At 42.7% G+C, this 13322-nt stretch overlaps 2 non-coding genes across 2 annotated transcripts; both read left to right on the plus strand.

Moving 5' to 3' along the window:
• The first annotated feature begins 6080 nt into the window (after positions 1 to 6080).
• On the plus strand, positions 6081 to 6169 carry trnar-ucg (transfer RNA arginine (anticodon UCG)). Its single transcript is given in 2 exon segments — positions 6081 to 6117; positions 6134 to 6169. It is a non-coding gene; the product is annotated as a tRNA-Arg (tRNA).
• Positions 6170 to 7531: 1362 nt separating this feature from the next.
• trnar-ucg (transfer RNA arginine (anticodon UCG)) lies at positions 7532 to 7620 on the plus strand. The gene is given in 2 exon segments: positions 7532 to 7568; positions 7585 to 7620. It is a non-coding gene; the product is annotated as a tRNA-Arg (tRNA).
• Positions 7621 to 13322: the final 5702 nt, after the last annotated feature.

The raw sequence follows: 13322 nt of genomic DNA on the forward strand, positions 1-13322 counted from the left end.
GCACAATGACTTCAGGCCCAATATATTCATCAAAGGTAAAATTTACATTCTGATGTTGTTATTCGCATGACTATGGAGAGGGGAACTAATTTGTCGGCTCTCTCAGAGACACAGTACAGCCACGTTGGGCCGAATAGCTTTCTTCACTACCGTCAGAATATGCCGCTTTAATATAGAATGGGTTACGCACTTTACTGGCGGCTGCTCGTTGGTCGAGGGATATGAATCTCTCTTTGTGATATTCACAGTGGAAATGCGAGAGGTCACCCATCAGTTTGTGTCTGTCTAAACCGATATGCTGTCAGTCCAGGATCAATCTGTGTCTGTTTTCAAAGCGATTTGCTCTCAGTCCCGGGTTATTCTGGGCTGTTTTAAAATTAAAGAACTTTCAGTCCAAGAATATTCTGTATCTGCTTCACAGGGATTTGCTTACAGTCCCGCAAATTTCTGTGTCTGTTTAAAAGGGATATGCTATCAGTCCCAGATCATTTTGTGTCTGTTTAAAAGGGATGTGCTGTCTATTCCTGATTTCAAATTTCAAATTTCAAAAACTGCCTTTGGAGGGTGTAGGAATTTTAGTTTGTTTGTGAGTTTGTGTAAGAGAGAGAGGGAGAGAGTGCAAACAAATTGTGCGATCGTGCATGGCATTTCATATCATGTGTGAAAAAAGGCATTACATGGAATTTGAAGACTTGCCGTTTTGCTTGAACACTCCTTCGTGGAATATCTTACAGGCGAAGAATCTACTGTGGGATCTTGCCATTCCACATCTGAAAAAATGCAAAAAACACAAGTTAGAAACATACGGATTTCAGCCAGGGCTTGCGTGTGGGCTTTGTGACATGATGAATTTAACCACCTTATTTTCAAATTCAAATCAAATCAAAACAGGACAATACAAGACATGACTGACTGACTGACTTTGTTTTTATATATATATATATATATATATAAATTTATAAGTATATAAGTGTGTGTGTGTGTGTGTGAGTGTATACTTATGTACAATGTATACCTCCCCGCTTTTTAACTTTCACAACACATATGCTTTTTCTGATCTGCCTGCACTGGACTCGATTGCTTTTGTCCACTTTCACAGCACAAGCAGCTGCTGTCGGATGCTGACATTGCACATCTGAAAAACAGAAGACAGACACATGTCACTTTAAAAGATCGCCGTTGCCTCCCACATCTTCCCTCGTGGCTTGTCTTCCACCATGGGCTGACAGTGCCTGTTGGTATTTACTGCGTGCACACCCTTATCTCCAATGGTAAACATCGAGACACAGACGGACTTCGTTCGATCAAAAAATAAATACATGATTAATTAATGATATATTTATTGAAATCAAATCAATTTCAATTTTTGTTAACTGAAATTCTTATCAATATATTTCTTAAAAAATTAAGTAGATAAATGTCATTAAATTGGTTTTTTTCTGGAGGGTTTTACTTCCCTCCGTCCTTCCTGCCTGTCTATCACCTGGGGCTTCAATCACCTTCCCAGCCTCGCGTGGTCCTGAGACCCACGCTCATTTACGCACAGCTCAGTTGCCTTCAGCGATCATAGAAATCCCACTTTATTCTTTTAAAAGAGAACTGCTATCAGTGAAGGGTCATTCTACATCGGTGTAAATGGGATGTGCTTGCAGTCCCGGATCATTCTGTGTCTGTTTAAACGGGATGGTTGTAGGTTTCGGTTCACAATCTTTCTCTTCAAGACAGATTTTCGCATAGTCCCGGATCACTATGTATATTTTGAAAAGGAGTCTGATTTCAGTTGTGATGACCGAATTGTTAAGCTGTTGTGTTCCATGTTCGAAGCCCAGCTAAAGTGCGCACCCAGATCGCAGCGCTTCTGTTCATTTACTTGAAATATGCTCATCTTTTCCAAAACCCACTCCTTTGCAGAGCTATTGCCCCGAATTTGCTCCTAATATAAAAAACAACAATTTTTTTCCTCATGGCAGCAGCCGCGTGGCTCAATGGATAAGGCATCTGACTTCGATTGTAACCTCGACGTTATCGGAAATTTTCAGATTTGAGTCGTGCCGCGTTATATAACTTGCTGCGGGAAATGTTATATTCTTTGTTGTCATTCTGCCGCAAAACCAGCCATCTCGTACAGTCACTGACCTGAAGGAAAGGAATGCTGTTTGCTTTAAGAAGGTAATGGCACATTTTCAATATCGATCCTGTTGCACGGGCAGAACAGGCGGTGAAGTAGACTTTCTTTAACATTATTTCTGTTTGACTGCAAAAAAGAAGCAAATTCAATTGCTGACGTAGCTGTTAATAGGAAACGAGGTGGCTGCGAACGACAGGCGATGGACGTCTATTCCAGTATGCTGTACAGGTTAAACAATTGACTCCTTCGGTTACTTTTTCAATCATATTTAATGTCATGGCCAAATTCAACATTTCATGAAAACGATGCTGCACCTTGATCATGTAATGATTCAAATTAATAATATATTTATCAAATGGAAACATAAGCAGGGCGATGGACACGGGGACGAATTAGATAGATCTCTGAGAGACAGCACATGCAGGATGGGCCTAATAGTGAACTACCGTCAGAGTCTGAGACCTACGCTTCTCGCTGTCGGCGGCTTGTTGGTTTTGGGGTAGGATTGTTGCAAAATTTTCACAATTGAAACATCGGGAACATTCGTTCTGCATCTAACTTGTCCAGTCCCCTAAGAATCTTATATCTTTCTATGAGATCGCCTCTCATCCTTCGAAACTCCAGTGTATAAATGCCCAGTTGATCCAGTCTCTCCTCATATGTCAGTCCAGCCATCCCTGGAATCAGTCTGGTGAACCTTCGCTGCACTCCCCCAATAGCAAGCAAGTCCTTCCTCAGATTAGGAGACCAAAACTGAAGACAATATTCAAGGTGAGGCCTGACCAAGGCCCTGTACAACTGCAGTAAGACCTACTTGCTCCACTTCTCAAAACCCCTAGCTATGAAGGCCAACATACCATTTGCCTTCTTTATTGGTGCTATAGCTGCATGCCAAATTTCAATAACTGATGTACCATGACACCCATGTCTCATTGCACCTCCCCTTTTCCTAATCTGCCGCAATTCAGATAATATTCAGCGTTCATTGCTTTGTCACCAAAGTGGATAATCTCTCATTTATCCACATTATACTGCATCTGCCATGCATTTGCCCACTCACCTAACCTGTCCAAATCAACCTGCAGCCTCTTAGCGTCCTCTTCACAGCGCACAACGCCAGCCAGTTTAGCTTCATCTGTAAACTTAGAAATACTGCACTCAATTCTTTCATCTAAATGATTAATTTATGTAGTAAAGAGCTGGTGTCCCAGCACTGAGCCCTGCGGCACTCCAGTAGTCACTGCCTGCCATTCTGAAATGGGGAGTTTATCCGACTCTCTGGTACCTGTCTGCCAAACAATTCTCCATCCACGTCAGTATGTTACCCCCAATATCATGTGGTTTTATTTTGCAGACCGATCTCTTATGTGGGACATTGTCAAAAGGCTTCTGGAAGTCCAAATGCACCACATCCACTGGCTCTCCCTTGTCCACTCTACTAGTTACATCCTCACACAATTCCAGAAGATTGGACAAGCATGATTCTCTTTCATAAGTCCATGCTGACCTGGAACGATCTTGTCACTGCTGTCCAAATGTGCTGCTATTTCATCCTTAATAATTGATTCCAACATTTTCCCCACGACAGATGTCAGGCTAACCGGTCTATAATTAGCCGGTTTCTCTCTCCCTCCATTTTTAAAAAGTGGTGTTACATTTGCTACCCTCCAGTCCATAGAAACTGATCCAGATTCGATAGACTGTTGGAAAATGATCACCAATGCATCCATTATTTCGAGGGCCACTTCCTTAAGTACTCTGGGATGCAGAGTATCAGGCCCTGGGGATTGATCGGCCTTTCATCCCATCAATTTCCCGAACACAATTTCCTGCATTATAAGGATATCCTTCAATTCCTCCTTCTCACTGGACCCTCTGTCCCCTAGTACCTCTGGAAGGTTATTTGTGTCTTCCTTCATGAAGACTGAACCAAAGTATTTGTTCAATTGGTCTGCCATTTCTTTGTTCCCCATTATGAATTGACCTGAATCCGACTGCAAGGGACCTACGTTTGTCTTCACTAATCTTTTTCTCTTCACATATATATAGAAACTTTTGCAGTCAGTTTTTATGTTCCTGGCAAGGTTCCTCTCATACTCTATTTTCCCACTCTTAATTAAACCCTTTGGTCTCCTCTGCTGAATTCTAAATTCCTCCGAGTCCTCAGGTTTGCTGATATTGCTCACTAATTTATATTCCTCATCCTTGGATTTAACACTATCATTAATTTCCCGCGTTAGTCACGGTTGAGCCTCCCTCCGCGTTTTATTTTTACTCCAGGCAGTGATGTTCACTTGCTGAAGTTCATCCATGTGATGTTTATATGGTTGCAATTGCCTATCCACCGTCAGCCCTTTAATTATCATTTGCCAGTCTATTCTAGCCAGTTCACGCCTCATGATCTTTCCTTAAATTACTGATTTTCACTGCACGTCGAAAAAGTCAGACTTCGCACCTGAGATCATGAGATCTTTAACTCACACCACTGACGTTGTTAGGACACTGTAATGTCAAACAAAACTGCCGCTTTCAAGTCAGAACTTCAGCTAGTGTGCTGTGTACAACTGTTACAGTCAATGTGACCTGCGATGTCGGATCCTCATCAATCTATTTAAATACGCCGCAAATACTGCCTGCTGCACCCTGCGAATGTCTGGTTTTTAAGCCGTTTCCAGGGGAGGGCGTATAATGAGGCGTTAGGGCCTAATTTTCCCTCCGGGGTGATGGTAGAGCGCTGCATGACGATTGACATCATAATTTCAGTGAAACTAGAAGGCGGGCCGGTAAGCTTTTGCAACGCCGCAAATCTGAGCTGAATATTCCGACCTAGTGGTAAAAGCTGGATAAAACATAGCGATTTTAGCGAGAGCTTGCGGATGGGCTGTGTGACATGTTAAACTCCTTCCCCCTTATTTTCAAATACAAATCAAATCAAGACAAGATAAGTCAAGGCTGACTGACTGAATTTGTTTATGTTTGTACGTGTATAAATATTTATATATGCCTATATTTACATACATTCCCTACTTTGTAACTTTCACAATTAATGCGCTTTTTCTATTCTGCCTGCTTTGGTTATATTACATTTGACCTCTTTCACAGCACACGCAGCTTCTGTCTGATCCTGCAGAAAAGCACTCGCGACTTTAAAAGATGGCCTTTGTTGCCCACATCTTCCCTCGTGGCTTGTCTTACACCATGGATTTACTGTGTTTGGGTTTTTACTGACTGCAAACCCTGATTTCCAGTGGATTTCATTCAGTCGCACAGACTTCGTTCAATCAAAAATATATAGATTAAGAAACAATTATTTATTTATTTCAATCAAATCAAATTAAATTTTTTGCAATAAAATTGTAAATTTATTTATTTTCTTATTATGATAAATATATATATGTTTTAAATTGTCTTTTTGTCTGGGTTGGTTTTATTTCCCTCCCTCTTTCCTGCCTGTCTATCACCTGTGGATTCAACAACCGTCTCAGTCCCGCGTTCCCATGAGAACCGCGCTCAATCACGCACACACAATTGCATTCAGGAATGATAGAAATCCCACTTTATTCTTCTGAAAGGGTACTGCTGTCCGTGAAGGACCATTCTACGGCTGTGTAAGAGGGACGTGCTTCCTGTCCAGGATCATTCGGTGTCTGTTTCAACGTGATGGTTGTCAGTTCCGGTTCATCAATTGCCCCTTTAAAACGTATTTTCTCATTATCCGGATCATCCTGTACATTTAGAAAGGAGTGTGATTATCAGCTGTGATAACCGAATTGTTAAACTGTTGTGTTTCAAGCTACATTGACGTTGCCTGTGTCCGTGTATATCCATATCGCAGCGCATCTGTTCATTACTCAAAATATGCTCATGTTTTCCGATATCCACTCCTTGATAGAATCCTTGTCCCAAATTTGCTCTCAATATAAAAAACAACAAATTTGGCACCGAACGGAGCGGCCGCGTGGTCTAATGGATAAGGTGTCTGACTTCGATTGTAATTGTGATTTTATCAGAAGATTGCAGGTTCGAGCCCTGCCGCAGTCAGCCAACGCGCCGCATGAAAATTTATATTCTTTGTTTTGATTCTGCCTCAAAACCAACCATCTCGGACAGTCACTCACCTGAAGTAAAGGAAGGCTGTTTGCTTTAAGAAGCTAATGGCAAATTTTCATCACTGTCGATCTGGTCGCACAGGCAAAACCAGCGGTGAAGTAGACTTTCGTGCACATTATTTCTGTTTCAATGCAAAAATTAGGGGATGGATGTCTGACTTTGCAGTTAATAGGAGACAATGTGACTGAGAGCTTCAGGCAATGGACTGCTGATCCAGTATGCCCCCAGCTTCGTCGTTATTGTGTTAAACATTATCCCCTCGTTTTTTTTATTCAATCACATTTAATCTCATTGCCAAATTCACCATTTTACTGACAAGGATGCAGATCGTTGGTGAAGTAATGTCTCAAAAAATAATCACTTCATCAAAGGGAAAATCTTAGCAGGACGATGGAGAGGGGGACGCATGAGATCGGTCTCTGAGAGTCAGCACATGCACGATGGGCCGAAGAGCAAACTAACGTGCAGAAAAGCACTCGCGACTTTAAAAGATGGCCATTGTTGCCCACATCTTCCATCGTGGCTTGTCTTACACCATGGGCTTACTGTGTTTGGGTATTTACTGACTGCAAATCCTGATTTCCAGTGGATTTCATGCATTCGCACAGACTTCGTTCAATCAAAAATATATAGATTAAGAAACAATTATTTATTTATTTCAGTCAAATCAAATTAAATTTTTTGCAATAAAATTGTAAATGTATTTATTTTCTTATTATGATAAATATATATATATGTTTTAAATTGTCTTTTTGTCTGGGTTGGGTTTATTTCCCTCCCTCTTTCCTGCTTGTCTATCACCTGTGCCTTCAACAACCGTCCCAGTCCCGCATGCTCATGAGAACCGCGCTCAATCACGCACAGCACAATTGCATTCAGGAATGATAGAAATCCCACTTTATTCTTCTGAAAGGGAACTGCCGTCCGTGAAGGTCCATTCTACAGCTGTGTAAGAGGGATGTGCTTCCTGTCCAGGATCATTCGGTGTCTGTTTCAACGGGATGTTTGTCAGTTCCGGTTCATCAATTGCCCCTTTAAAACTTATTTTCTCATTATCCGGAACATCCTGTACATTTAAAAAGGAGTGTGATTATCAGCTGTGATTACCGAATTGTTAAACTGTTGTGTTTCAAGCTACATTGACGTTGCCTGTGTCCGTGTATATCCATATCGCAGCGCATCTGTTAATTACTCAAAATATGCTCATGTTTTCAGACATCCACACCTTGATATAATCCTTGTCCCAAATTTGCTCTCAATATAAAAAACAACAAATTTGGCACCGAATGGAGCGGCCGCGTGGTCTAATGGATAAGGTGTCTGACTTCGATTGCAATTGTGATGTTATCAGAAGATTGCAGGTTCGAGCCCTGCTGCGGTCAGCTAACGCGCCGCGTGAAATTTTATATTCGTTGTTTTGATTCTGCCTCAAAACCAACCATCTCGGACAGTCACTCACCTGAAGTAAAGGAAGGCTGTTTGCTTTAAGAAGCTAATGGCAAATTTTCATCACTGTCGATCTGGTTGCACGGGCAAAACAAGCGGTGAAGTAGACTTGCGTGCACATTATTTCTGTTTGAATGCAAAAAGTAGGGGATGGATGTCTGACTTTGCAGTTAATAGAAGACAAGGTGACTGAGAGATTCAGGCAATGGACTGCTGATCCAGTATGCCCCCAGCTTCGTCGTTATTGTGTTAAACATTTTCCACTCGTTTTTTTTTTATTCAATCACATTTAACCTCATTGCCAAATTCACCTTTTTGCTGACAAGGATGCAGATCGTTGGTGAAGTAATGTCTCAAAAAATAATCACTTCATCAAAAGGAAAACATTAGCAGGACGATGGAGAGGGGGACTCATGAGATCGGTCTCTGACAGTCAGCACAGGCACGATGGGCCGAATAGCAAACTAACGTCAGAATCTGAGAGCTACATACCTCACTGTCGGCGACTCGTTGGTCTAGGGGTATGATTCTCGCTTTGGGATTTTAATAATTGAAATGCGAGAGATCCCGGACGAGCACTGCCAACTTTTAGTCAAAAAGCGACTTCTTAGCCGGTCGACATGTTAGAAAACTGACATGTTTCAAATTAAAACATGTGATTGCACTCCGTTATTCACACAGCGTCCAAAAATCCTTGAGATTCCCAGGAACAAAGTGAAACTCACCGAACTGAGTAAAGTTCATGTCTCTTTGATGTACAAGGCTCTTTATCTCATTGGACAACCGAAACCCCGGTTTGATTCCGGCAAATACTTGATCAGTGTATCTTCCTTTCTGCACGCATGAGCTCACCTCCATCGGGATAAGCAGACATTCAGCGTCAATCTCAAATTCAACGTGAAGCAGACTCTGCCCTGAATATGAGTGCGTCCTGTTTCTCTCGCGCTGAAAAGATGTGAGAAGCTGGCTTTGGATTTAGTCCCTTGGCTGCCGAATTTGAACCGTGCAGGAAATCAATCCTGGGTGGCCAAGCTGCCCGGTCTGATTAAAAGGGGTTCAAACCCTACATTCCAGGCATGTTATAGTGTTCTGGCCTCAACATTCAGTTCAATGTATCGGATCATAAGCACCACTCCCATTGTCTGCTAATGGTTCTGCTGTTCACACGAACATATCCTCTGGTCCATCCTTTGTTACTTTATTGCCCGCTTACCACCCACTTTGCCTTTTCGCATTGTGCCATTTATTATTCAATCACTCCTACGCTCCACTGTATCACAGGCATCCCCTTTTGTCCTTCCTCGCTGCCTATTTTGTTCCAGGCGCTATTTTCGTGGAAAAATCTGTAAACTTTATATTTTTCTTAAAATATCGGAATGATCATCTGACTGAACGTGAGCCCGGGAAATTCATCCACGGATTGTTCACGACCTGTTGAGTTTTACTGAATGTTTTGTTTTTGTTCATTGTGTTTCTGTATCCCTTTTAAGGTGATGTGCTGGCCTGCCCGGGGTCATTCTCTGTCTCTCCAAAATGGTGTGCTATCATTATCGGATCATTACCTATCTGTTTAAAAGGAATGTGCTGTCTGTCCCGGATTTCAAATTTCAAATTTCAAAAACTGCCTTTGGAGGGTGCAGAATGTTTAGTTTGTTGGAATCCACAAAATATTCTCGACTGAGTTCATTCTTTAAACAGAAACCTTGCGATCTCTTCATTCTGCTCTGCTAATTATCGATCTTGCCACGTAAAAAGTGCGTTGGCATTGCAATGCATTAATGTAAAATTAATGAAAAGAAAATGCAACGTTTTGTCGAGAGCAAAACATGCAGTGCCTGCATTTCAAAAAGCGTTGCTTTTATTCATCCTGCGGAATGCATATTGCACAGATAATCTCAGCGCACATTGTGCAGGCAAAGGCAGCATTGGACAACAAAGTGATTTGTCCTCCGCTGATTTGTAGCAGATAACTGACGGTTGAGCACACCATTTGACAACTGGACTTGTAGATCAAGCATCAATGAAAAAGGCAACAAAACTGCCCACCAGCACAAGGTGTCTTTCACTTGTTTGTCCCAAATTTTCAGCAGCTGGGACAACAAGAATTTAGGTTTTACTGCGATTTGAACTCAGATCACTAGATTAAAGTCAAGAGGGCTCACCATTACACCATGGAACCAACTACGCCAAAACTTTTGAAACATACTTCGTCACAGACAAGGCACTGGAAGGCTGGAAAGTAGATCACACTGGTTGTGGGAGAGCTGGTTGGTGGTGACATGGAAGTGTTTGCAGTGTGCGGGACCAGACTGCTTCCACACATCCACAATGAATGTCCCACCATTTAGTTGGGAAAAGTACAACTGAGAGTGGATAAGTTCCATCCCGGTCGGAGCAATCTGAAGCTTTAACTGACTGACACCCTGGTTTTGCATGTCTTGCAGTGTGTATCTGTGTTTCAATGGTTTAGCGCATTCGGCTGGTAACTGAAAGCTGGGTAATCCAAACCCATCTCCGGGCGAAGCCTTTTAATGTTTTTCCCCGAGGATTCGGTGCCGCACAGTACCGGGTTGTCATTGTGCATTTTGGCTGCACGAATATATTCCGCAATCATTGCAAGCTTTGCTGTTATCCAGTGAGTTCCCACTCCAATACTTTTATGAGCATTCAGCACAAGTAAAATGATAACAATTTTTTTACATGGATCATATTCCTCCATCCAGTCCAATCAAAATAAATTATGTTATTGTGTTTAAAGGAACTGGTGAAAATTGATTCTATTGATACATATATCGAACTGGAACTTCGGTCTCAAGTGCTCCTCCTATCAAGAATAGACACACACACAATCAATGGTTTTACAACTGAGTCATAAACACTTACAATTTCTCATACAGCATGTAAATGAGATAGGGATAAAAATTCATCACATGCAAAGAGAAAATGAATGATTAAAGATACTGCTGTCCCTCAGTAACTATATGATTATTTATTTCATCCAGAAAAGGTTATCGGTTATTTAAGGGTGATTAAATGAATTCTTATTTTTTGAATTGAAAAAAGCTGTTACAAAAGTTACCGCCCTGACCTGGAATCGAAGCTGTTTTTCGGTGGTATAAGGAGTGGTTTTACCCAATCATTTCGAGGTGATTTCAAGGAATCACGTGGCGTTAAATTCAGATCACGGTTACGATGCGTTTCGGTGTGAAACAAGTGGATTGAAAAGGACAATAATGACACCAAGCATTACGATGCAGCGATGCAGCAAAGCAGCGTTCCCTGGTGGTCCAGTGATTAGGATTAGGCGCTCTCACCACCGCGGCCCTGGGTCGATTTCCGGCCAGGGAAATTGCACTTCCATCAAAATTAAAACCTTAGAAGGAAGAGTTACATGCATCTCATGTGGAAAAAAAGATTCATTGATTTAAACATCATTAATTAATCCATTGTAGAACTTCAATCATTTATTTTGCCCTGCGTATGTGAGGAACTTTTATCCCGACCTCATTGTATTTAAGGAACATGGTCCAGCCCCGGTATCTCCACCTGTGAAATTAGGAAACTGCTGGAAATATACAACAGGATGGGTAGCCTTTGACAAACAATTAAAACCAGGTTACAGACTCTCTCCCTTCCCCTGCCCTTTGCGGGACACTTGTTCCCCTTTAATTTTACAGACTGACTTAGTTCACTAACCGTGGGGAGAGAGTAGGTGTCTCCGCGGCCCCACTGTGCCAACATGGAAGATAACACGATGGGGATGTTGGGTGGTGGGTGGGGATCAGTGACATGTTTGTGTAAAGGGCAGCGGAGGAGAAGGATTGACAGCTGTCAGTGAGGGACAAAAGTTGTTTAAGGTGAGCCAACACATTCCCGATCAGCACAGAAGGCATTCACTGGTCAGCTGCCCTTTGCTGAACTTCTGGTCAGAGCGGTTTCCGCAGTGGAGCCGTTATCACGTTTGCTTTCCGCGCGGAAGGATCCCGTGCAGGAAGATTATGTTTAAACTTTCTGTGGATGAACAGCCATGGGCGAGTTTATTCTCCTGTCAAAAGGGTGACAGTGGCTTCTCCCTTATTCTTCAATTGCTCTTTATTTCACTTCACTAAATAGATATATTTGAGTGAGAGATTGTTCCAGAGTGTCACACACTTCATCTTTTGTTCCCTTTCAAACACATAAAATGAGGCCGGGGGAATAAATCCAGAAAACAAAGCCGAGGGATATAGACAAGAGGAAGAGTGAAGGGGAAATACTGCCTCTACACACCGGAGAAGTGTGAGCTTGTGGACCGGAGAAGTTGCAGCTGCTGGAGCTGTGCGTTTTATCGGGGAGGGATAGGGGGAGTGCCCGCCGAGCGAGGGGAGAAGCTGAGAAGCTGCTGTGCTTTTCATCGGGTTTGACACTGTTTAAAAATGGCAGAGTGCCAAGTTTTCTCTCCCTACTGCCCATGTGCGAAGGTGTCAGCAGTGTTTTCAGCGCAGGCATTTGGCTCCGCCCCCCACTTCACCATCGACGCCACGCCAGGACTCCGGGGACTGTACACAGCGGCCAGGATGGGGCGAGTTTTTCCGCGAGCCATTTCCAGCGTTCAAAGTCGATGCGCTTGAGGTCAGTGCGCCGACAAAACTGCTTGGGGAAAATCTAGCCATTGAAGAGTAAGGAGTACACTGAAGGAAATACAAATATATTTCCCGAGCAACTGTCAATTTTAATAACTTTTTATACAACCATCGAAACAGCCAAAAAACAGGGCACTCGGCCCATAGTACCTAATATATAGCCCACAGTACAAGAGTAAGGAAGTCTTGCTACAATTGTACAGGGCCCTGGTGAGACCACACCTGGAGTACTGCGCACAGTTTTGGTCTCCTTATTTGAGGAAGGAAATAATTGCCTGGGAGGTGGTACAACAGAGGTTCACCAGATTGATTCCTGGGATGAGAGGACTGTCTTAAGTTGAGAGATTGTGTAGAATGGGCCGATACTCTCCAGAGTTTAGAAGAATGAGAAGTGATCTCATTGAAACACACAATATTCTGAAGGGGATTGACAAGGTAGATGCTGAGAGGTTGTTTCCCCCGGGCTGGAGTGTCTAGAACCAGGGGCCACAGTCTCAGGTTAAGGGGTCGGCCATTTAAGACAGAGATGAGGAGGAATTTCTTCACTCAGAGGGATATGAATCTTTGGAATTTTCTGCCCCACATGCTTGTGAATGCTGAGTCTCTGAATATATTCAAGGCTGCGTTAGACAGATTTTTCGAATCTCGGGGAATCAAGGGATCGAGAGATCACTGGAGTTTGGAAGACTGAGAGGGGATCTCATAGAAACATATAAAATTCTGACGGGACTGGACAGGTCCCGATGTTGGGGAAGCCCAGAACCAGGGGTCGGAGTCTAAGGGATAAGGGGTAAGCCATTTAGGACTGAGATGAGGAGAAACTTCTTCGCTCAGAGAGTTGTTAACCTGTGGAATTCTCTGCCGCAGAGTTGTTGATGCCAGATGTTAGATATATTCAAGAGGGTGATGTGGCCCTGATAGCTAAAGGGATCAAGGGGTATGGAGAGAAAACAGGAAAGGGGTACTGAGCTGAATGATCATCCATGATCTTATTGAAGGGTGGTGCAGGCTCGAAG

The sequence above is a fragment of the Pristiophorus japonicus genome, unplaced genomic scaffold (assembly GCF_044704955.1).
Source record: "Pristiophorus japonicus isolate sPriJap1 unplaced genomic scaffold, sPriJap1.hap1 HAP1_SCAFFOLD_210, whole genome shotgun sequence".
Lineage (NCBI taxonomy): Eukaryota > Metazoa > Chordata > Chondrichthyes > Pristiophoridae > Pristiophorus > Pristiophorus japonicus.